At 40.9% G+C, this 21502-nt stretch overlaps 7 non-coding genes across 7 annotated transcripts; all 7 read right to left on the bottom strand.

Moving 5' to 3' along the window:
* Window positions 1-1622: 1622 nt before the first annotated feature.
* Window positions 1623-1786, bottom strand: LOC145853711 (U1 spliceosomal RNA). The gene has a single exon (XR_014374610.1). It is a non-coding gene; the product is annotated as a U1 spliceosomal RNA (small nuclear RNA).
* A 2911-nt stretch (window positions 1787-4697) lies between these two features.
* On the bottom strand, window positions 4698-4861 carry LOC145853698 (U1 spliceosomal RNA). Its single transcript, XR_014374597.1, has one exon. It is a non-coding gene; the product is annotated as a U1 spliceosomal RNA (small nuclear RNA).
* Window positions 4862-7418: 2557 nt separating this feature from the next.
* On the bottom strand, window positions 7419-7582 carry LOC145853701 (U1 spliceosomal RNA). Its single transcript, XR_014374600.1, has one exon. It is a non-coding gene; the product is annotated as a U1 spliceosomal RNA (small nuclear RNA).
* A 2911-nt stretch (window positions 7583-10493) lies between these two features.
* On the bottom strand, window positions 10494-10657 carry LOC123742607 (U1 spliceosomal RNA). Its single transcript, XR_006769760.2, has one exon. It is a non-coding gene; the product is annotated as a U1 spliceosomal RNA (small nuclear RNA).
* Window positions 10658-13214: 2557 nt separating this feature from the next.
* Window positions 13215-13378, bottom strand: LOC123742606 (U1 spliceosomal RNA). The gene has a single exon (XR_006769759.2). It is a non-coding gene; the product is annotated as a U1 spliceosomal RNA (small nuclear RNA).
* Window positions 13379-16289: 2911 nt separating this feature from the next.
* Window positions 16290-16453, bottom strand: LOC123742614 (U1 spliceosomal RNA). The gene has a single exon (XR_006769767.2). It is a non-coding gene; the product is annotated as a U1 spliceosomal RNA (small nuclear RNA).
* A 2844-nt stretch (window positions 16454-19297) lies between these two features.
* Window positions 19298-19461, bottom strand: LOC145853696 (U1 spliceosomal RNA). The gene has a single exon (XR_014374595.1). It is a non-coding gene; the product is annotated as a U1 spliceosomal RNA (small nuclear RNA).
* Window positions 19462-21502: the final 2041 nt, after the last annotated feature.

The raw sequence follows: 21502 nt of genomic DNA, 5'->3' as shown, positions 1-21502 counted from the left end.
GTAAAGCCTTTTTGAAATCTGACACGGCGGCTGGATTAACAACAAGTTAAGCTTTATTTTGATGTGTTGCACTTGTGATTTCATGAATGTTTAATATTTATAGTAATTTAATTTGAATTTCACGCTCTGCAATTTCACCGGATGTTGGCCAGGTGGGACGCTACTGTCCCACCTATCCCAAAGAAACAAATTCTTATTTACAATGAAGGCCTACACCGGCCAAACCTGGACAACGCTGGGCCAATTGAATAGGCTACTGCAACTCATAGTGTGTAGTACTTTTCAGACAGGTGATCTATTATAAATTATAAACTGGGTGGTTTGAGCCCTGAATGCAGATTGACAAAAACAAATATTTTTACTGTTCTAATTTAGTTGGTAACCAGTTTCTAATATCAATAATGCCCTTCTGGGGGTTTGTGGTATATGGCCAATGCTAGCGTGACCCCTATCCACAAGAAGGGCAGCAAAACAGACCTGTATCAATTTTGAGTGAGCGGTCTAAGATGCTGGAAAAAGTAATTTATGAACAGATAGAGGAATATACTGGCAAGAATTTCTCTGTTTTGACTGACTTCATCAGGAAATAAGTGGACCAGGAAAATGTCTGTGGAATAGTTGACCAGGGAAATGTCTGTGGCATTGTAATGGTTGACCAGGGAAATGTCTGTGGAATGGTAATGGTTGACCAGGGAAATGTCTGTGGAGTGGTAACGGCTGACCAGGGAAATGTCTGTGGCATTGTAATGGTTGACCAGGGAAATGTCTGTTGTCATGGTAATGGATGACCAGGGAAATGTCTGTGGAATGGGAATGATTGAGCAGGGAAATGTCTGTTGTCATGGTAACAGTTAACCAGGGAAATGTCTGTTGTCATGGTAATAGTTGACCAGGGAAATGTCTGTGGCATGGTAATGGTTGACCAGGGAAATGTCTGTTATCATGGTAATGGTTGACCAGGGAAATTGTCTGTTGTCATGGTAATGGTTGACCAGGGAAATGTCTGTTGTCATGGTAATGGTTGACCAGGGAAATGTCTGTTGTCATGGTAATGGTTGACCAGGGAAATGGCTGTTGTCGTGGTAACGGTTGACCAGGGAAATGTCTGATGTCATGGTAATAGCTGACCAGGGAAATATCTGTGGAATGGTAATGGATACAATATACAAAGTTGATGAGCCTTGGTGATATAGACCGATTCCATTTCAGATGATATGGGACTCCCAATCACGACCGTATGTGAGGCAGCCTGTTTATTGTGGTCTTAAATTACAAACGGTCCTATAAATGACTTAATTATCTAGCGAATAAAACACCTCAATCCAGATTAGATCTGAGGGCGCAAAATGATCCATTCACAAGTCGGCCTTTTCCTTGACATAATCAGGACATGACAGGCATAAATAATCACCAGTGCTACAATAACAGATCACACACATTGTGGTTATCAGAAGACAAAATGTATCTCTGAGGCCTTAGTTGGCTTTTAAATATATCCTACATTCTATAACCATTCATCTGATAAGGAAGAAAATGTAAATGATGATAAATCTCTTTGTCAACAGAACTCAAAGAGTTATAACTCGGAATACCAGCTTATACATTATTTTTAACATCAAGATCAGGGGAGAGCGCGAACGCAGTCCCCCACTACCAGAAATTATGCAATCAAGACTTCCACATTTGGGAAATTCGCAGGGGTCAGCACAGCCGTAGTGCAATGGCTGAGCCTCGCCCTGGGTGAAGCGCCTTCTTTATCACAGTGTCTCCCTTGCCAGGTAAGTATGAGTTGTACACGTTGGTAGAGGGGCACTCATTCCAGGACAAAGGTGTTTGTCTAACGGTTACCACTTGTACTACTGACAATACCACATCATATCGACCAGGGTCTAATAACGTTTACTAATACAGTTGCGGACAAAGCGGTGGAAAAGTGATGCACTTTGTTTTATTATATCGCTGTGTGACTATTTTTCCCATCATGCAACACGGTAGAAATGCTGAAATCACATTCGTGCTCACACAGCCAACCGAAAGACACCAACTATTTCTGGTGTTTTGTAGCGTTCCAGACATTGTAGGAATAGTTTCATCACATACGACCCCAGATATAAAGGAGAAACAGTCGCCTACTACTTCATCAACAACAACAAGACACAGTAGTAGCTACTAGGGATAGGGGGCGATATTTTGACTTCCGGATGAAAAGCATGCGCAAAGTAAATTGCCTGCTACTTAGGCCCAGAAGCTAGGATATGCATTGGTAGATATGGATGGAAAACACTCTAAAGTTTCTAAAACTGTTAAAATAACGTCTGTGAGTAAAACAGAACTGAAATGGCAGGCAAAACCCCGAGGACAAACCATCCCCCTCCCCCCCAAAAGAAATCCTCCTACCACTGATTTCAATGGCTGGCACTTTTATAAAAGGGCGAAATCGTGCCCGATTGCAGTTCCTAGGGCTTCCACTAGATGTCAACAGTCGTTAGAAAGAGTTGCAGGCTGTTTTTTTTTTAAATTAGCCAAAAATTGCAGTTTTACTAGGTGGCTCCCATTTTGGCTGTAGTGTTTCAAAGTGCGTGACTAAGAGTGTTCTTTGGTATTTTTCACCGGTAAAGACAATAATGATTCTCAGTCTTAAATTGTATTGTTTATTTGCGTATTAGGATACCTAAGGATTGATTATAAACGTTGATTGACTTGTTTGGATAAGTTTATTGGTAACGTTTGGGATTAATTTTGTATGCATTTTGAAGGAAGGAAACCGAGTGGATTATTGATGAAGCGCGCCAGCTAAACTGAGTTTTTATGGATATAAAGAAGGACTTTATCGAACAAAAGGACCATTTGTAATGTAACTGGGACCTTTTGGAGTGCCAACAGAAGATCTTCAAAGGTAAGGCATATATTATATCGCTATTTCTGACTTTCGTGTCGCAACTCCCTGATTGAAAATGATTTGTTATGCATTTGTGTGCTGGGCGCTGTCCTCAGATAATCGCATGGTTTGCTTTCACCGTAAAGCCTTTTTGAAATCTGACACGGCGGCTGGATTAACAACAAGTTAAGCTTTATTTTGATGTGTTGCACTTGTGATTTCATGAAAGTTTAATATTTATAGTAATTTAATTTGATTTTCGCGCTCTGCAATTTCACCGGATGTTGGCCAGGTGGGACGCTACTGTCCCACCTATCCCAAAGAAACAAATTCTTATTTACAATGAAGGCCTACACCGGCCAAACCTGGACAACGCTGGGCCAATTGAATAGGCTACTGCAACTCATACTTTTCAGACAGGTGATCTATTATAAATTATAAACTGGGTGGTTTGAGCCCTGAATGCAGATTGACAAAAACAAATATTTTTACTGTTCTAATTTAGTTGGTAACCAGTTTCTAATATCAATAATGCCCTTCTGGGGGTTTGTGGTATATGGCCAATGCTAGAGTGACCCCTATCCAGAAGAAGGGCAGCAAAACAGACCTGTATCAATTTTGAGTGAGCGGTCTAAGATGCTGGAAAAAGTAATTTATGAACAGATAGAGGAAAATACTGGCAAGAATTTCTCTGTTTTGACTGACTTCATCAGGAAATAAGTGGACCAGGAAAATGTCTGTGGAATAGTTGACCAGGGAAATGTCTGTGGCATTGTAATGGTTGACCAGGGAAATGTCTGTGGAATGGTAATGGTTGACCAGGGAAATGTCTGTTGTCATGGTAATGGTTGACCAGGGAAATGTCTGTTGTCATGGTAATGGTTGACCAGGGAAATGTATGTGGAATGGTAATGGTTGACCAGGGAAATGTCTGTTGTCATGGTAATGGCTGACCAGGGAAATGTCTGTGGCATTGTAATGGTTGACCAGGGAAATGTCTGTTGTCATGGTAATGGATGACCAGGGAAATGTCTGTGGAATGGAAATGATTGAGCAGGGAAATGTCTGTTGTCATTGTAACAGTTAACCAGGGAAAATGTCTGTTGTCATGGTAATAGTTGACCAGGGAAATGTCTGTGGCATGGTAATGGTTGACCAGGGAAATGTCTGTGGAATGGTAATGGTTGACCAGGGAAATGTCTGTTGTCATGGTAATGGTTGACCAGGGAAATGTATGTTGTCATGGTAATGGTTGACCAGGGAAATGTCTGTTGTCATGGTAACGGTTGACCAGGGAAATGTCTGTTGTCATGGTAATAGCTGACCAGGGAAATATCTGTGGAATGGTAATGGATACAATATACAAAGTTGATGAGCCTTGGTGATATAGACCGATTCCATTTCAGATGATATGGGACTCCCAATCACGACCGTATGTGAGGCAGCCTGTTTATTGTGGTCTTAAATTACAAACGGTCCTATAAATGACTTAATTATCTAGCGAATAAAACACCTCAATCCAGATTAGATCTGAGGGCGCAAAATGATCCATTCACAAGTAAGCCTTTTCCTTGACATAATCAGGACATGACAGGCATAAATAATCACCAGTGCTACAATAACAGATCACACACATTGTGGTTATCAGAAGACAAAATGTATCTCTGAGGCCTTAGTTGGCTTTTAAATATATCCTACATTCTATAACCATTCATCTGATAAGGAAGAAAATGTAAATGATGATAAATCTCTTTGTCAACAGAACTCAAAGAGTTATAACTCAGAATACCAGCTTATACATTATTTTTAACATCAAGATCAGGGGAGAGCGCGAACGCAGTCCCCCACTACCAGAAATTATGCAATCGAGATTTCCACATTTGGGAAATTCGCAGGGGTCAGCACAGCCAGAGTGCAATGGCTGAGCCTCGCCCTGGGTGAACCGCCTTCTTGATCACAGTGTCTCTCTTGCCAGGTAAGTATGAGTTGTACACGTTGGTAGAGGGGCACTCATTCCAGGACAAAGGTGTTTGTCTAACGGTTACCACTTGTACTACTGACAATACCACATCATATCGACCAGGGTCTAATAACGTTTACTAATACAGTTGCGGACAAAGCGGTGGAAAAGCGATGCACTTTGTTTTATTATATTATATCGCTGTCTGACTATTTTTCCCATCATGCAACACGGTAGAAATGCTGAAATCACATTCGTGCTCACACAGCCACCCGAAAGACACCAACTATTTCTGGTGTTTTGTAGCGTTCCAGACATTGTAGGAATAGTTTCATCACATACGACCCCAGATATAAAGGAGAAACAGTCGCCTACTACTTCATCAACAACAACAAGACACAGTAGTAGCTACTAGGGATAGGGGGCGATATTTTGACTTCCGGATGAAAAGCATGCGCAAAGTAAACTGCCTGCTACTCAGGCCCAGAAGCTAGGATATGCATTGGTAGATATGGATAGAAAACACTCTAAAGTTTCTAAAACTGTTAAAATAACGTCTGTGAGTAAAACAGAACTGAAATGGCAGGCGAAACCCCGAGGACAAACCATCCCCCTCCCCCCCAAAAGAAATCCTCCTACCACTGATTTCAATGGCTGGCACTTTTATAAAAGGGCGAAATCGTGCCCGATTGCAGTTCCTAGGGCTTCCACTAGATGTCAACAGTCGTTAGAAAGAGTTGCAGGCTGTTTTTTTTTTTAAATGAGCCAGAAATTGCAGTTTTACTAGGTGGCTCCCATTTTGGCTGTAGTGTTTCAAAGTGCGTGACTGAGAGTGTTCTTTGGTATTTTTCACCGGTAAAGACAATAATGATTCTCAGTCTTAAATTGTATTGTTTATTTGCGTATTAGGATACCTAAGGATTGATTATAAACGTTGATTGACTTGTTTGGATAAGTTTATTGGTAACGTTTGGGATTCATTTTGTATGCATTTTGAAGGAAGGAAACCGAGTGGATTATTGATGAAGCGCGCCAGCTAAACTGAGTTTTTATGGATATAAAGAAGGACTTTATTGAACAAAAGGACCATTTGTAATGTAACTGGGACCTTTTGGAGTGCCAACAGAAGATCTTCAAAGGTAAGGCATATATTATATCGCTATTTCTGACTTTCGTGTCGCAACTCCCTGGTTGAAAATGATTTGTTATGCATTTGTGTGCTGGGCGCTGTCCTCAGATAATCGCATGGTTTGCTTTCACCGTAAAGCCTTTTTGAAATCTGACACGGCGGCTGGATTAACAACAAGTTAAGCTTTATTTTGATGTGTTGCACTTGTGATTTCATGAAAGTTTAATATTTATAGTAATTTAATTTGAATTTCGCGCTCTGCAATTTCACCGGATGTTGGCCAGGTGGGACGCTACTGTCCCACCTATCCCAAAGAAACAAATTCTTATTTACAATGAAGGCCTACACCGGCCAAACCTGGACAACGCTGGGCCAATTGAATAGGCTACTGCAACTCATAGTGTGTAGTACTTTTCAGACAGGTGATCTATTATAAATTATAAACTGGGTGGTTTGAGCCCTGAATGCAGATTGACAAAAACAAATATTTTTACTGTTCTAATTTAGTTGGTAACCAGTTTCTAATATCAATAATGCCCTTCTGGGGGTTTGTGGTATATGGCCAATGATAGAGTGACCCCTATCCACAAGAAGGGCAGCAAAACAGACCTGTATCAATTTTGAGTGAGCGGTCTAAGATGCTGGAAAAAGTAATTTATGAACAGATAGAGGAATATACTGGCAAGAATTTCTCTGTTTTGACTGACTTCATCAGGAAATAAGTGGACCAGGAAAATGTCTGTGGAATAGTTGACCAGGGAAATGTCTGTGGCATTGTAATGGTTGACCAGGGAAATGTCTGTGGAATGGTAATGGTTGACCAGGGAAATGTCTGTTGTCATGGTAATGGTTGACCAGGGAAATGTCTGTTGTCATGGTAATGGTTGACCAGGGAAATGGCTGTTGTCGTGGTAACGGTTGACCAGGGAAATGTCTGTTGTCATGGTAATAGCTGACCAGGGAAATATCTGTGGAATGGTAATGGATACAATATACAAAGTTGATGAGCCTTGGTGATATAGACCGATTCCATTTCAGATGATATGGGACTCCCAATCACGACCGTATGTGAGGCAGCCTGTTTATTGTGGTCTTAAATTACAAACGGTCCTATAAATGACTTAATTATCTAGCGAATAAAACACCTCAATCCAGATTAGATCTGAGGGCGCAAAATGATCCATTCACAAGTAGGCCTTTTCCTTGACATAATCAGGACATGACAGGCATAAATAATCACCAGTGCTACAATAACAGATCACACACATTGTGGTTATCAGAAGACAAAATGTATCTCTGAGGCCTTAGTTGGCTTTTAAATATATCCTACATTCTATAACCATTCATCTGATAAGGAAGAAAATGTAAATGATGATAAATCTCTTTGTCAACAGAACTGAAAGAGTTATAACTCAGAATACCAGCTTATACATTATTTTTAACATCAAGATCAGGGGAGAGCGCGAACGCAGTCCCCCACTACCAGAAATTATGCAATCAAGACTTCCACATTTGGGAAATTCGCAGGGGTCAGCACAGCCGGAGTGCAATGGCTGAGCCTCGCCCTGGGTGAAGCGCCTTCTTGATCACGGTGTCTCCCTTGCCAGGTAAGTATGAGTTGTACACGTTGGTAGAGGGGCACTCATTCCAGGACAAAGGTGTTTGTCTAACGGTTACCACTTGTACTACTGACAATACCACATCATATCGACCAGGGTCTAATAACGTTTACTAATACAGTTGCGGACAAAGCGGTGGAAAAGTGATGCACTTTGTTTTATTATATCGCTGTGTGACTATTTTTCCCATCATGCAACACGGTAGAAATGCTGAAATCACATTCGTGCTCACACAGCCAACCGAAAGACACCAACTATTTCTGGTGTTTTGTACCGTTCCAGACATTGTAGGAATAGTTTCATCACATACGACCCCAGATATAAAGGAGAAACAGTCGCCTACTACTTCATCAACAACAACAAGACACAGTAGTAGCTACTAGGGATAGGGGGCGATATTTTGACTTCCGGATGAAAAGCATGCGCAAAGTAAATTGCCTGCTCCTTAGGCCCAGAAGCTAGGATATGCATTGGTAGATATGGATGGAAAACACTCTAAAGTTTCTAAAACTGTTAAAATAACGTCTGTGAGTAAAACAGAACTGAAATGGCAGGCAAAACCCCGAGGACAAACCATCCCCCTCCCCCCCAAAATAAATCCTCCTACCACTGATTTCAATGGCTGGCACTTTTATAAAAGGGCGAAATCGTGCCCGATTGCAGTTCCTAGGGCTTCCACTAGATGTCAACAGTCGTTAGAAAGAGTTGCAGGCTGTTTTTTTTTTAAATTAGCCAAAAATTGCAGTTTTACTAGGTGGCTCCCATTTTGGCTGTAGTGTTTCAAAGTGCGTGACTAAGAGTGTTCTTTGGTATTTTTCACCGGTAAAGACAATAATGATTCTCAGTCTTAAATTGTATTGTTTATTTGCGTATTAGGATACCTAAGGATTGATTATAAACGTTGATTGACTTGTTTGGATAAGTTTATTGGTAACGTTTGGGATTAATTTTGTATGCATTTTGAAGGAAGGAAACCGAGTGGATTATTGATGAAGCGCGCCAGCTAAACTGAGTTTTTATGGATATAAAGAAGGACTTTATCGAACAAAAGGACCATTTGTAATGTAACTGGGACCTTTTGGAGTGCCAACAGAAGATCTTCAAAGGTAAGGCATATATTATATCGCTATTTCTGACTTTCGTGTCGCAACTCCCTGATTGAAAATGATTTGTTATGCATTTGTGTGCTGGGCGCTGTCCTCAGATAATCGCATGGTTTGCTTTCACCGTAAAGCCTTTTTGAAATCTGACACGGCGGCTGGATTAACAACAAGTTAAGCTTTATTTTGATGTGTTGCACTTGTGATTTCATGAAAGTTTAATATTTATAGTAATTTAATTTGATTTTCGCGCTCTGCAATTTCACCGGATGTTGGCCAGGTGGGACGCTACTGTCCCACCTATCCCAAAGAAACAAATTCTTATTTACAATGAAGGCCTACACCGGCCAAACCTGGACAACGCTGGGCCAATTGAATAGGCTACTGCAACTCATACTTTTCAGACAGGTGATCTATTATAAATTATAAACTGGGTGGTTTGAGCCCTGAATGCAGATTGACAAAAACAAATATTTTTACTGTTCTAATTTAGTTGGTAACCAGTTTCTAATATCAATAATGCCCTTCTGGGGGTTTGTGGTATATGGCCAATGCTAGAGTGACCCCTATCCAGAAGAAGGGCAGCAAAACAGACCTGTATCAATTTTGAGTGAGCGGTCTAAGATGCTGGAAAAAGTAATTTATGAACAGATAGAGGAAAATACTGGCAAGAATTTCTCTGTTTTGACTGACTTCATCAGGAAATAAGTGGACCAGGAAAATGTCTGTGGAATAGTTGACCAGGGAAATGTCTGTGGCATTGTAATGGTTGACCAGGGAAATGTCTGTGGAATGGTAATGGTTGACCAGGGAAATGTCTGTTGTCATGGTAATGGTTGACCAGGGAAATGTCTGTTGTCATGGTAATGGTTGACCAGGGAAATGTATGTGGAATGGTAATGGTTGACCAGGGAAATGTCTGTTGTCATGGTAATGGCTGACCAGGGAAATGTCTGTGGCATTGTAATGGTTGACCAGGGAAATGTCTGTTGTCATGGTAATGGATGACCAGGGAAATGTCTGTGGAATGGAAATGATTGAGCAGGGAAATGTCTGTTGTCATCGTAACAGTTAACCAGGGAAAATGTCTGTTGTCATGGTAATAGTTGACCAGGGAAATGTCTGTGGCATGGTAATGGTTGACCAGGGAAATGTCTGTGGAATGGTAATGGTTGACCAGGGAAATGTCTGTTGTCATGGTAATGGTTGACCAGGGAAATGTATGTTGTCATGGTAATGGTTGACCAGGGAAATGTCTGTTGTCATGGTAACGGTTGACCAGGGAAATGTCTGTTGTCATGGTAATAGCTGACCAGGGAAATATCTGTGGAATGGTAATGGATACAATATACAAAGTTGATGAGCCTTGGTGATATAGACCGATTCCATTTCAGATGATATGGGACTCCCAATCACGACCGTATGTGAGGCAGCCTGTTTATTGTGGTCTTAAATTACAAACGGTCCTATAAATGACTTAATTATCTAGCGAATAAAACACCTCAATCCAGATTAGATCTGAGGGCGCAAAATGATCCATTCACAAGTAAGCCTTTTCCTTGACATAATCAGGACATGACAGGCATAAATAATCACCAGTGCTACAATAACAGATCACACACATTGTGGTTATCAGAAGACAAAATGTATCTCTGAGGCCTTAGTTGGCTTTTAAATATATCCTACATTCTATAACCATTCATCTGATAAGGAAGAAAATGTAAATGATGATAAATCTCTTTGTCAACAGAACTCAAAGAGTTATAACTCAGAATACCAGCTTATACATTATTTTTAACATCAAGATCAGGGGAGAGAGCGAACGCAGTCCCCCACTACCAGAAATTATGCAATCGAGATTTCCACATTTGGGAAATTCGCAGGGGTCAGCACAGCCAGAGTGCAATGGCTGAGCCTCGCCCTGGGTGAACCGCCTTCTTGATCACAGTGTCTCCCTTGCCAGGTAAGTATGAGTTGTACACGTTGGTAGAGGGGCACTCATTCCAGGACAAAGGTGTTTGTCTAACGGTTACCACTTGTACTACTGACAATACCACATCATATCGACCAGGGTCTAATAACGTTTACTAATACAGTTGCGGACAAAGCGGTGGAAAAGCGATGCACTTTGTTTTATTATATTATATCGCTGTCTGACTATTTTTCCCATCATGCAACACGGTAGAAATGCTGAAATCACATTCGTGCTCACACAGCCACCCGAAAGACACCAACTATTTCTGGTGTTTTGTAGCGTTCCAGACATTGTAGGAATAGTTTCATCACATACGACCCCAGATATAAAGGAGAAACAGTCGCCTACTACTTCATCAACAACAACAAGACACAGTAGTAGCTACTAGGGATAGGGGGCGATATTTTGACTTCCGGATGAAAAGCATGCGCAAAGTAAACTGCCTGCTACTCAGGCCCAGAAGCTAGGATATGCATTGGTAGATATGGATAGAAAACACTCTAAAGTTTCTAAAACTGTTAAAATAACGTCTGTGAGTAAAACAGAACTGAAATGGCAGGCGAAACCCCGAGGACAAACCATCCCCCTCCCCCCCAAAAGAAATCCTCCTACCACTGATTTCAATGGCTGGCACTTTTATAAAAGGGCGAAATCGTGCCCGATTGCAGTTCCTAGGGCTTCCACTAGATGTCAACAGTCGTTAGAAAGAGTTGCAGGCTGTTTTTTTTTTTAAATGAGCCAGAAATTGCAGTTTTACTAGGTGGCTCCCATTTTGGCTGTAGTGTTTCAAAGTGCGTGACTGAGAGTGTTCTTTGGTATTTTTCACCGGTAAAGACAATAATGATTCTCAGTCTTAAATTGTATTGTTTATTTGCGTATTAGGATACCTAAGGATTGATTATAAACGTTGATTGACTTGTTTGGATAAGTTTATTGGTAACGTTTGGGATTCATTTTGTATGCATTTTGAAGGAAGGAAACCGAGTGGATTATTGATGAAGCGCGCCAGCTAAACTGAGTTTTTATGGATATAAAGAAGGACTTTATTGAACAAAAGGACCATTTGTAATGTAACTGGGACCTTTTGGAGTGCCAACAGAAGATCTTCAAAGGTAAGGCATATATTATATCGCTATTTCTGACTTTCGTGTCGCAACTCCCTGGTTGAAAATGATTTGTTATGCATTTGTGTGCTGGGCGCTGTCCTCAGATAATCGCATGGTTTGCTTTCACCGTAAAGCCTTTTTGAAATCTGACACGGCGGCTGGATTAACAACAAGTTAAGCTTTATTTTGATGTGTTGCACTTGTGATTTCATGAAAGTTTAATATTTATAGTAATTTAATTTGAATTTCGCGCTCTGCAATTTCACCGGATGTTGGCCAGGTGGGACGCTACTGTCCCACCTATCCCAAAGAAACAAATTCTTATTTACAATGAAGGCCTACACCGGCCAAACCTGGACAACGCTGGGCCAATTGAATAGGCTACTGCAACTCATAGTGTGTAGTACTTTTCAGACAGGTGATCTATTATAAATTATAAACTGGGTGGTTTGAGCCCTGAATGCAGATTGACAAAAACAAATATTTTTACTGTTCTAATTTAGTTGGTAACCAGTTTCTAATATCAATAATGCCCTTCTGGGGGTTTGTGGTATATGGCCAATGATAGAGTGACCCCTATCCACAAGAAGGGCAGCAAAACAGACCTGTATCAATTTTGAGTGAGCGGTCTAAGATGCTGGAAAAAGTAATTTATGAACAGATAGAGGAATATACTGGCAAGAATTTCTCTGTTTTGACTGACTTCATCAGGAAATAAGTGGACCAGGAAAATGTCTGTGGAATAGTTGACCAGGGAAATGTCTGTGGCATTGTAATGGTTGACCAGGGAAATGTCTGTGGAATGGTAATGGTTGACCAGGGAAATGTCTGTTGTCATGGTAATGGTTGACCAGGGAAATGTCTGTTGTCATGGTAATGGTTGACCAGGGAAATGGCTGTTGTCGTGGTAACGGTTGACCAGGGAAATGTCTGTTGTCATGGTAATAGCTGACCAGGGAAATATCTGTGGAATGGTAATGGATACAATATACAAAGTTGATGAGCCTTGGTGATATAGACCGATTCCATTTCAGATGATATGGGACTCCCAATCACGACCGTATGTGAGGCAGCCTGTTTATTGTGGTCTTAAATTACAAACGGTCCTATAAATGACTTAATTATCTAGCGAATAAAACACCTCAATCCAGATTAGATCTGAGGGCGCAAAATGATCCATTCACAAGTAGGCCTTTTCCTTGACATAATCAGGACATGACAGGCATAAATAATCACCAGTGCTACAATAACAGATCACACACATTGTGGTTATCAGAAGACAAAATGTATCTCTGAGGCCTTAGTTGGCTTTTAAATATATCCTACATTCTATAACCATTCATCTGATAAGGAAGAAAATGTAAATGATGATAAATCTCTTTGTCAACAGAACTGAAAGAGTTATAACTCGGAATACCAGCTTATACATTATTTTTAACATCAAGATCAGGGGAGAGCGCGAACGCAGTCCCCCACTACCAGAAATTATGCAATCAAGACTTCCACATTTGGGAAATTCGCAGGGGTCAGCACAGCCGGAGTGCAATGGCTGAGCCTCGCCCTGGGTGAAGCGCCTTCTTGATCACGGTGTCTCCCTTGCCAGGTAAGTATGAGTTGTACACGTTGGTAGAGGGGCACTCATTCCAGGACAAAGGTGTTTGTCTAACGGTTACCACTTGTACTACTGACAATACCACATCATATCGACCAGGGTCTAATAACGTTTACTAATACAGTTGCGGACAAAGCGGTGGAAAAGTGATGCACTTTGTTTTATTATATCGCTGTGTGACTATTTTTCCCATCATGCAACACGGTAGAAATGCTGAAATCACATTCGTGCTCACACAGCCAACCGAAAGACACCAACTATTTCTGGTGTTTTGTACCGTTCCAGACATTGTAGGAATAGTTTCATCACATACGACCCCAGATATAAAGGAGAAACAGTCGCCTACTACTTCATCAACAACAACAAGACACAGTAGTAGCTACTAGGGATAGGGGGCGATATTTTGACTTCCGGATGAAAAGCATGCGCAAAGTAAATTGCCTGCTCCTTAGGCCCAGAAGCTAGGATATGCATTGGTAGATATGGATGGAAAACACTCTAAAGTTTCTAAAACTGTTAAAATAACGTCTGTGAGTAAAACAGAACTGAAATGGCAGGCAAAACCCCGAGGACAAACCATCCCCCTCCCCCCCCAAATAAATCCTCCTACCACTGATTTCAATGGCTGGCACTTTTATAAAAGGGCGAAATCGTGCCCGATTGCAGTTCCTAGGGCTTCCACTAGATGTCAACAGTCGTTAGAAAGAGTTGCAGGCTGTTTTTTTTTTAAATTAGCCAAAAATTGCAGTTTTACTAGGTGGCTCCCATTTTGGCTGTAGTGTTTCAAAGTGCGTGACTAAGAGTGTTCTTTGGTATTTTTCACCGGTAAAGACAATAATGATTCTCAGTCTTAAATTGTATTGTTTATTTGCGTATTAGGATACCTAAGGATTGATTATAAACGTTGATTGACTTGTTTGGATAAGTTTATTGGTAACGTTTGGGATTAATTTTGTATGCATTTTGAAGGAAGGAAACCGAGTGGATTATTGATGAAGCGCGCCAGCTAAACTGAGTTTTTATGGATATAAAGAAGGACTTTATCGAACAAAAGGACCATTTGTAATGTAACTGGGACCTTTTGGAGTGCCAACAGAAGATCTTCAAAGGTAAGGCATATATTATATCGCTATTTCTGACTTTCGTGTCGCAACTCCCTGATTGAAAATGATTTGTTATGCATTTGTGTGCTGGGCGCTGTCCTCAGATAATCGCATGGTTTGCTTTCACCGTAAAGCCTTTTTGAAATCTGACACGGCGGCTGGATTAACAACAAGTTAAGCTTTATTTTGATGTGTTGCACTTGTGATTTCATGAAAGTTTAATATTTATAGTAATTTAATTTGATTTTCGCGCTCTGCAATTTCACCGGATGTTGGCCAGGTGGGACGCTACTGTCCCACCTATCCCAAAGAAACAAATTCTTATTTACAATGAAGGCCTACACCGGCCAAACCTGGACAACGCTGGGCCAATTGAATAGGCTACTGCAACTCATACTTTTCAGACAGGTGATCTATTATAAATTATAAACTGGGTGGTTTGAGCCCTGAATGCAGATTGACAAAAACAAATATTTTTACTGTTCTAATTTAGTTGGTAACCAGTTTCTAATATCAATAATGCCCTTCTGGGGGTTTGTGGTATATGGCCAATGCTAGAGTGACCCCTATCCAGAAGAAGGGCAGCAAAACAGACCTGTATCAATTTTGAGTGAGCGGTCTAAGATGCTGGAAAAAGTAATTTATGAACAGATAGAGGAAAATACTGGCAAGAATTTCTCTGTTTTGACTGACTTCATCAGGAAATAAGTGGACCAGGAAAATGTCTGTGGAATAGTTGACCAGGGAAATGTCTGTGGCATTGTAATGGTTGACCAGGGAAATGTCTGTGGAATGGTAATGGTTGACCAGGGAAATGTCTGTTGTCATGGTAATGGTTGACCAGGGAAATGTCTGTTGTCATGGTAATGGTTGACCAGGGAAATGTATGTGGAATGGTAATGGTTGACCAGGGAAATGTCTGTTGTCATGGTAATGGCTGACCAGGGAAATGTCTGTGGCATTGTAATGGTTGACCAGGGAAATGTCTGTTGTCATGGTAATGGATGACCAGGGAAATGTCTGTGGAATGGAAATGATTGAGCAGGGAAATGTCTGTTGTCATCGTAACAGTTAACCAGGGAAAATGTCTGTTGTCATGGTAATAGTTGACCAGGGAAATGTCTGTGGCATGGTAATGGTTGACCAGGGAAATGTCTGTGGAATGGTAATGGTTGACCAGGGAAATGTCTGTTGTCATGGTAATGGTTGACCAGGGAAATGTATGTTGTCATGGTAATGGTTGACCAGGGAAATGTCTGTTGTCATGGTAACGGTTGACCAGGGAAATGTCTGTTGTCATGGTAATAGCTGACCAGGGAAATATCTGTGGAATGGTAATGGATACAATATACAAAGTTGATGAGCCTTGGTGATATAGACCGATTCCATTTCAGATGATATGGGACTCCCAATCACGACCGTATGTGAGGCAGCCTGTTTATTGTGGTCTTAAATTACAAACGGTCCTATAAATGACTTAATTATCTAGCGAATAAAACACCTCAATCCAGATTAGATCTGAGGGCGCAAAATGATCCATTCACAAGTAAGCCTTTTCCTTGACATAATCAGGACATGACAGGCATAAATAATCACCAGTGCTACAATAACAGATCACACACATTGTGGTTATCAGAAGACAAAATGTATCTCTGAGGCCTTAGTTGGCTTTTAAATATATCCTACATTCTATAACCATTCATCTGATAAGGAAGAAAATGTAAATGATGATAAATCTCTTTGTCAACAGAACTCAAAGAGTTATAACTCAGAATACCAGCTTATACATTATTTTTAACATCAAGATCAGGGGAGAGAGCGAACGCAGTCCCCCACTACCAGAAATTATGCAATCGAGATTTCCACATTTGGGAAATTCGCAGGGGTCAGCACAGCCAGAGTGCAATGGCTGAGCCTCGCCCTGGGTGAACCGCCTTCTTGATCACAGTGTCTCCCTTGCCAGGTAAGTATGAGTTGTACACGTTGGTAGAGGGGCACTCATTCCAGGACAAAGGTGTTTGTCTAACGGTTACCACTTGTACTACTGACAATACCACATCATATCGACCAGGGTCTAATAACGTTTACTAATACAGTTGCGGACAAAGCGGTGGAAAAGTGATGCACTTTGTTTTATTATATCGCTGTGTGACTATTTTTCCCATCATGCAACACGGTAGAAATGCTGAAATCACATTCGTGCTCACACAGCCAACCGAAAGACACCAACTATTTCTGGTGTTTTGTACCGTTCCAGACATTGTAGGAATAGTTTCATCACATACGACCCCAGATATAAAGGAGAAACAGTCGCCTACTACTTCATCAACAACAACAAGACACAGTAGTAGCTACTAGGGATAGGGGGCGATATTTTGACTTCCGGATGAAAAGCATGCGCAAAGTAAATTGCCTGCTCCTTAGGCCCAGAAGCTAGGATATGCATTGGTAGATATGGATGGAAAACACTCTAAAGTTTCTAAAACTGTTAAAATAACGTCTGTGAGTAAAACAGAACTGAAATGGCAGGCAAAACCCCGAGGACAAACCATCCCCCTCCCCCCCCAAATAAATCCTCCTACCACTGATTTCAATGGCTGGCACTTTTATAAAAGGGCGAAATCGTGCCCGATTGCAGTTCCTAGGGCTTCCACTAGATGTCAACAGTCGTTAGAAAGAGTTGCAGGCTGTTTTTTTTTTAAATTAGCCAAAAATTGCAGTTTTACTAGGTGGCTCCCATTTTGGCTGTAGTGTTTCAAAGTGCGTGACTAAGAGTGTTCTTTGGTATTTTTCACCGGTAAAGACAATAATGATTCTCAGTCTTAAATTGTATTGTTTATTTGCGTATTAGGATACCTAAGGATTGATTATAAACGTTGATTGACTTGTTTGGATAAGTTTATTGGTAACGTTTGGGATTAATTTTGTATGCATTTTGAAGGAAGGAAACCGAGTGGATTATTGATGAAGCGCGCCAGCTAAACTGAGTTTTTATGGATATAAAGAAGGACTTTATCGAACAAAAGGACCATTTGTAATGTAACTGGGACCTTTTGGAGTGCCAACAGAAGATCTTCAAAGGTAAGGCATATATTATATCGCTATTTCTGACTTTCGTGTCGCAACTCCCTGATTGAAAATGATTTGTTATGCATTTGTGTGCTGGGCGCTGTCCTCAGATAATCGCATGGTTTGCTTTCACCGTAAAGCCTTTTTGAAATCTGACACGGCGGCTGGATTAACAACAAGTTAAGCTTTATTTTGATGTGTTGCACTTGTGATTTCATGAAAGTTTAATATTTATAGTAATTTAATTTGATTTTCGCGCTCTGCAATTTCACCGGATGTTGGCCAGGTGGGACGCTACTGTCCCACCTATCCCAAAGAAACAAATTCTTATTTACAATGAAGGCCTACACCGGCCAAACCTGGACAACGCTGGGCCAATTGAATAGGCTACTGCAACTCATACTTTTCAGACAGGTGATCTATTATAAATTATAAACTGGGTGGTTTGAGCCCTGAATGCAGATTGACAAAAACAAATATTTTTACTGTTCTAATTTAGTTGGTAACCAGTTTCTAATATCAATAATGCCCTTCTGGGGGTTTGTGGTATATGGCCAATGCTAGAGTGACCCCTATCCAGAAGAAGGGCAGCAAAACAGACCTGTATCAATTTTGAGTGAGCGGTCTAAGATGCTGGAAAAAGTAATTTATGAACAGATAGAGGAAAATACTGGCAAGAATTTCTCTGTTTTGACTGACTTCATCAGGAAATAAGTGGACCAGGAAAATGTCTGTGGAATAGTTGACCAGGGAAATGTCTGTGGCATTGTAATGGTTGACCAGGGAAATGTCTGTGGAATGGTAATGGTTGACCAGGGAAATGTCTGTTGTCATGGTAATGGTTGACCAGGGAAATGTCTGTTGTCATGGTAATGGTTGACCAGGGAAATGTATGTGGAATGGTAATGGTTGACCAGGGAAATGTCTGTTGTCATGGTAATGGCTGACCAGGGAAATGTCTGTGGCATTGTAATGGTTGACCAGGGAAATGTCTGTTGTCATGGTAATGGATGACCAGGGAAATGTCTGTGGAATGGAAATGATTGAGCAGGGAAATGTCTGTTGTCATCGTAACAGTTAACCAGGGAAAATGTCTGTTGTCATGGTAATGGTTGACCAGGGAAATGTCTGTGGAATGGTAATGGTTGACCAGGGAAATGTCTGTTGTCATGGTAATGGTTGACCAGGGAAATGTCTGTTGTCATGGTAACGGTTGACCAGGGAAATGTCTGTTGTCATGGTAATAGCTGACCAGGGAAATATCTGTGGAATGGTAATGGATACAATATACAAAGTTGATGAGCCTTGGTGATATAGACCGATTCCATTTCAGATGATATGGGACTCCCAATCACGACCGTATGTGAGGCAGCCTGTTTATTGTGGTCTTAAATTACAAACGGTCCTATAAATGACTTAATTATCTAGCGAATAAAACACCTCAATCCAGATTAGATCTGAGGGCGCAAAATGATCCATTCACAAGTAAGCCTTTTCCTTGACATAATCAGGACATGACAGGCATAAATAATCACCAGTGCTACAATAACAGATCACACACATTGTGGTTATCAGAAGACAAAATGTATCTCTGAGGCCTTAGTTGGCTTTTAAATATATCCTACATTCTATAACCATTCATCTGATAAGGAAGAAAATGTAAATGATGATAAATCTCTTTGTCAACAGAACTCAAAGAGTTATAACTCAGAATACCAGCTTATACATTATTTTTAACATCAAGATCAGGGGAGAGCGCGAACGCAGTCCCCCACTACCAGAAATTATGCAATCGAGATTTCCACATTTGGGAAATTCGCAGGGGTCAGCACAGCCAGAGTGCAATGGCTGAGCCTCGCCCTGGGTGAACCGCCTTCTTGATCACAGTGTCTCTCTTGCCAGGTAAGTATGAGTTGTACACGTTGGTAGAGGGGCACTCATTCCAGGACAAAGGTGTTTGTCTAACGGTTACCACTTGTACTACTGACAATACCACATCATATCGACCAGGGTCTAATAACGTTTACTAATACAGTTGCGGACAAAGCGGTGGAAAAGCGATGCACTTTGTTTTATTATATTATATCGCTGTCTGACTATTTTTCCCATCATGCAACACGGTAGAAATGCTGAAATCACATTCGTGCTCACACAGCCACCCGAAAGACACCAACTATTTCTGGTGTTTTGTAGCGTTCCAGACATTGTAGGAATAGTTTCATCACATACGACCCCAGATATAAAGGAGAAACAGTCGCCTACTACTTCATCAACAACAACAAGACACAGTAGTAGCTACTAGGGATAGGGGGCGATATTTTGACTTCCGGATGAAAAGCATGCGCAAAGTAAACTGCCTGCTACTCAGGCCCAGAAGCTAGGATATGCATTGGTAGATATGGATAGAAAACACTCTAAAGTTTCTAAAACTGTTAAAATAACGTCTGTGAGTAAAACAGAACTGAAATGGCAGGCGAAACCCCGAGGACAAACCATCCCCCTCCCCCCCAAAAGAAATCCTCCTACCACTGATTTCAATGGCTGGCACTTTTATAAAAGGGCGAAATCGTGCCCGATTGCAGTTCCTAGGGCTTCCACTAGATGTCAACAGTCGTTAGAAAGAGTTGCAGGCTGTTTTTTTTTTTTAAATGAGCCAGAAATTGCAGTTTTACTAGGTGGCTCCCATTTTGGCTGTAGTGTTTCAAAGTGCGTGACTGAGAGTGTTCTTTGGTATTTTTCACCGGTAAAGACAATAATGATTCTCAGTCTTAAATTGTATTGTTTATTTGCGTATTAGGATACCTAAGGATTGATTATAAACGTTGATTGACTTGTTTGGATAAGTTTATTGGTAACGTTTGGGATTCATTTTGTATGCATTTTGAAGGAAGGAAACCGAGTGGATTATTGATGAAGCGCGCCAGCTAAACTGAGTTTTTATGGATATAAAGAAGGACTTTATTGAACAAAAGGACCATTTGTAATGTAACTGGGACCTTTTGGAGTGCCAACAGAAGATCTTCAAAGGTAAGGCATATATTATATCGCTATTTCTGACTTTCGTGTCGCAACTCCCTGGTTGAAAATGATTTGTTATGCATTTGTGTGCTGGGCGCTGTCCTCAGATAATCGCATGGTTTGCTTTCACCGTAAAGCCTTTTTGAAATCTGACACGGCGGCTGGATTAACAACAAGTTAAGCTTTATTTTGATGTGTTGCACTTGTGATTTCATGAAAGTTTAATATTTATAGTAATTTAATTTGAATTTCGCGCTCTGCAATTTCACCGGATGTTGGCCAGGTGGGACGCTACTGTCCCACCTATCCCAAAGAAACAAATTCTTATTTACAATGAAGGCCTACACCGGCCAAACCTGGACAACGCTGGGCCAATTGAATAGGCTACTGCAACTCATAGTGTGTAGTACTTTTCAGACAGGTGATCTATTATAAATTATAAACTGGGTGGTTTGAGCCCTGAATGCAGATTGACAAAAACAAATATTTTTACTGTTCTAATTTAGTTGGTAACCAGTTTCTAATATCAATAATGCCCTTCTGGGGGTTTGTGGTATATGGCCAATGATAGAGTGACCCCTATCCACAAGAAGGGCAGCAAAACAGACCTGTATCAATTTTGAGTGAGCGGTCTAAGATGCTGGAAAAAGTAATTTATGAACAGATAGAGGAATATACTGGCAAGAATTTCTCTGTTTTGACTGACTTCATCAGGAAATAAGTGGACCAGGAAAATGTCTGTGGAATAGTTGACCAGGGAAATGTCTGTGGCATTGTAATGGTTGACCAGGGAAATGTCTGTGGAATGGTAATGGTTGACCAGGGAAATGTCTGTTGTCATGGTAATGGTTGACCAGGGAAATGTCTGTTGTCATGGTAATGGTTGACCAGGGAAATGGCTGTTGTCGTGGTAACGGTTGACCAGGGAAATGT

Source organism: Salmo salar, chromosome 08 (assembly GCF_965601325.2).
Source record: "Salmo salar chromosome 08, fSalSal1, whole genome shotgun sequence".
In the NCBI taxonomy this organism is placed as follows: Eukaryota; Metazoa; Chordata; class Actinopteri; order Salmoniformes; family Salmonidae; genus Salmo; species Salmo salar.
Note: the sequence above shows the minus strand (reverse complement) of the source record. Positions and strands in the feature narration are given on the sequence as shown.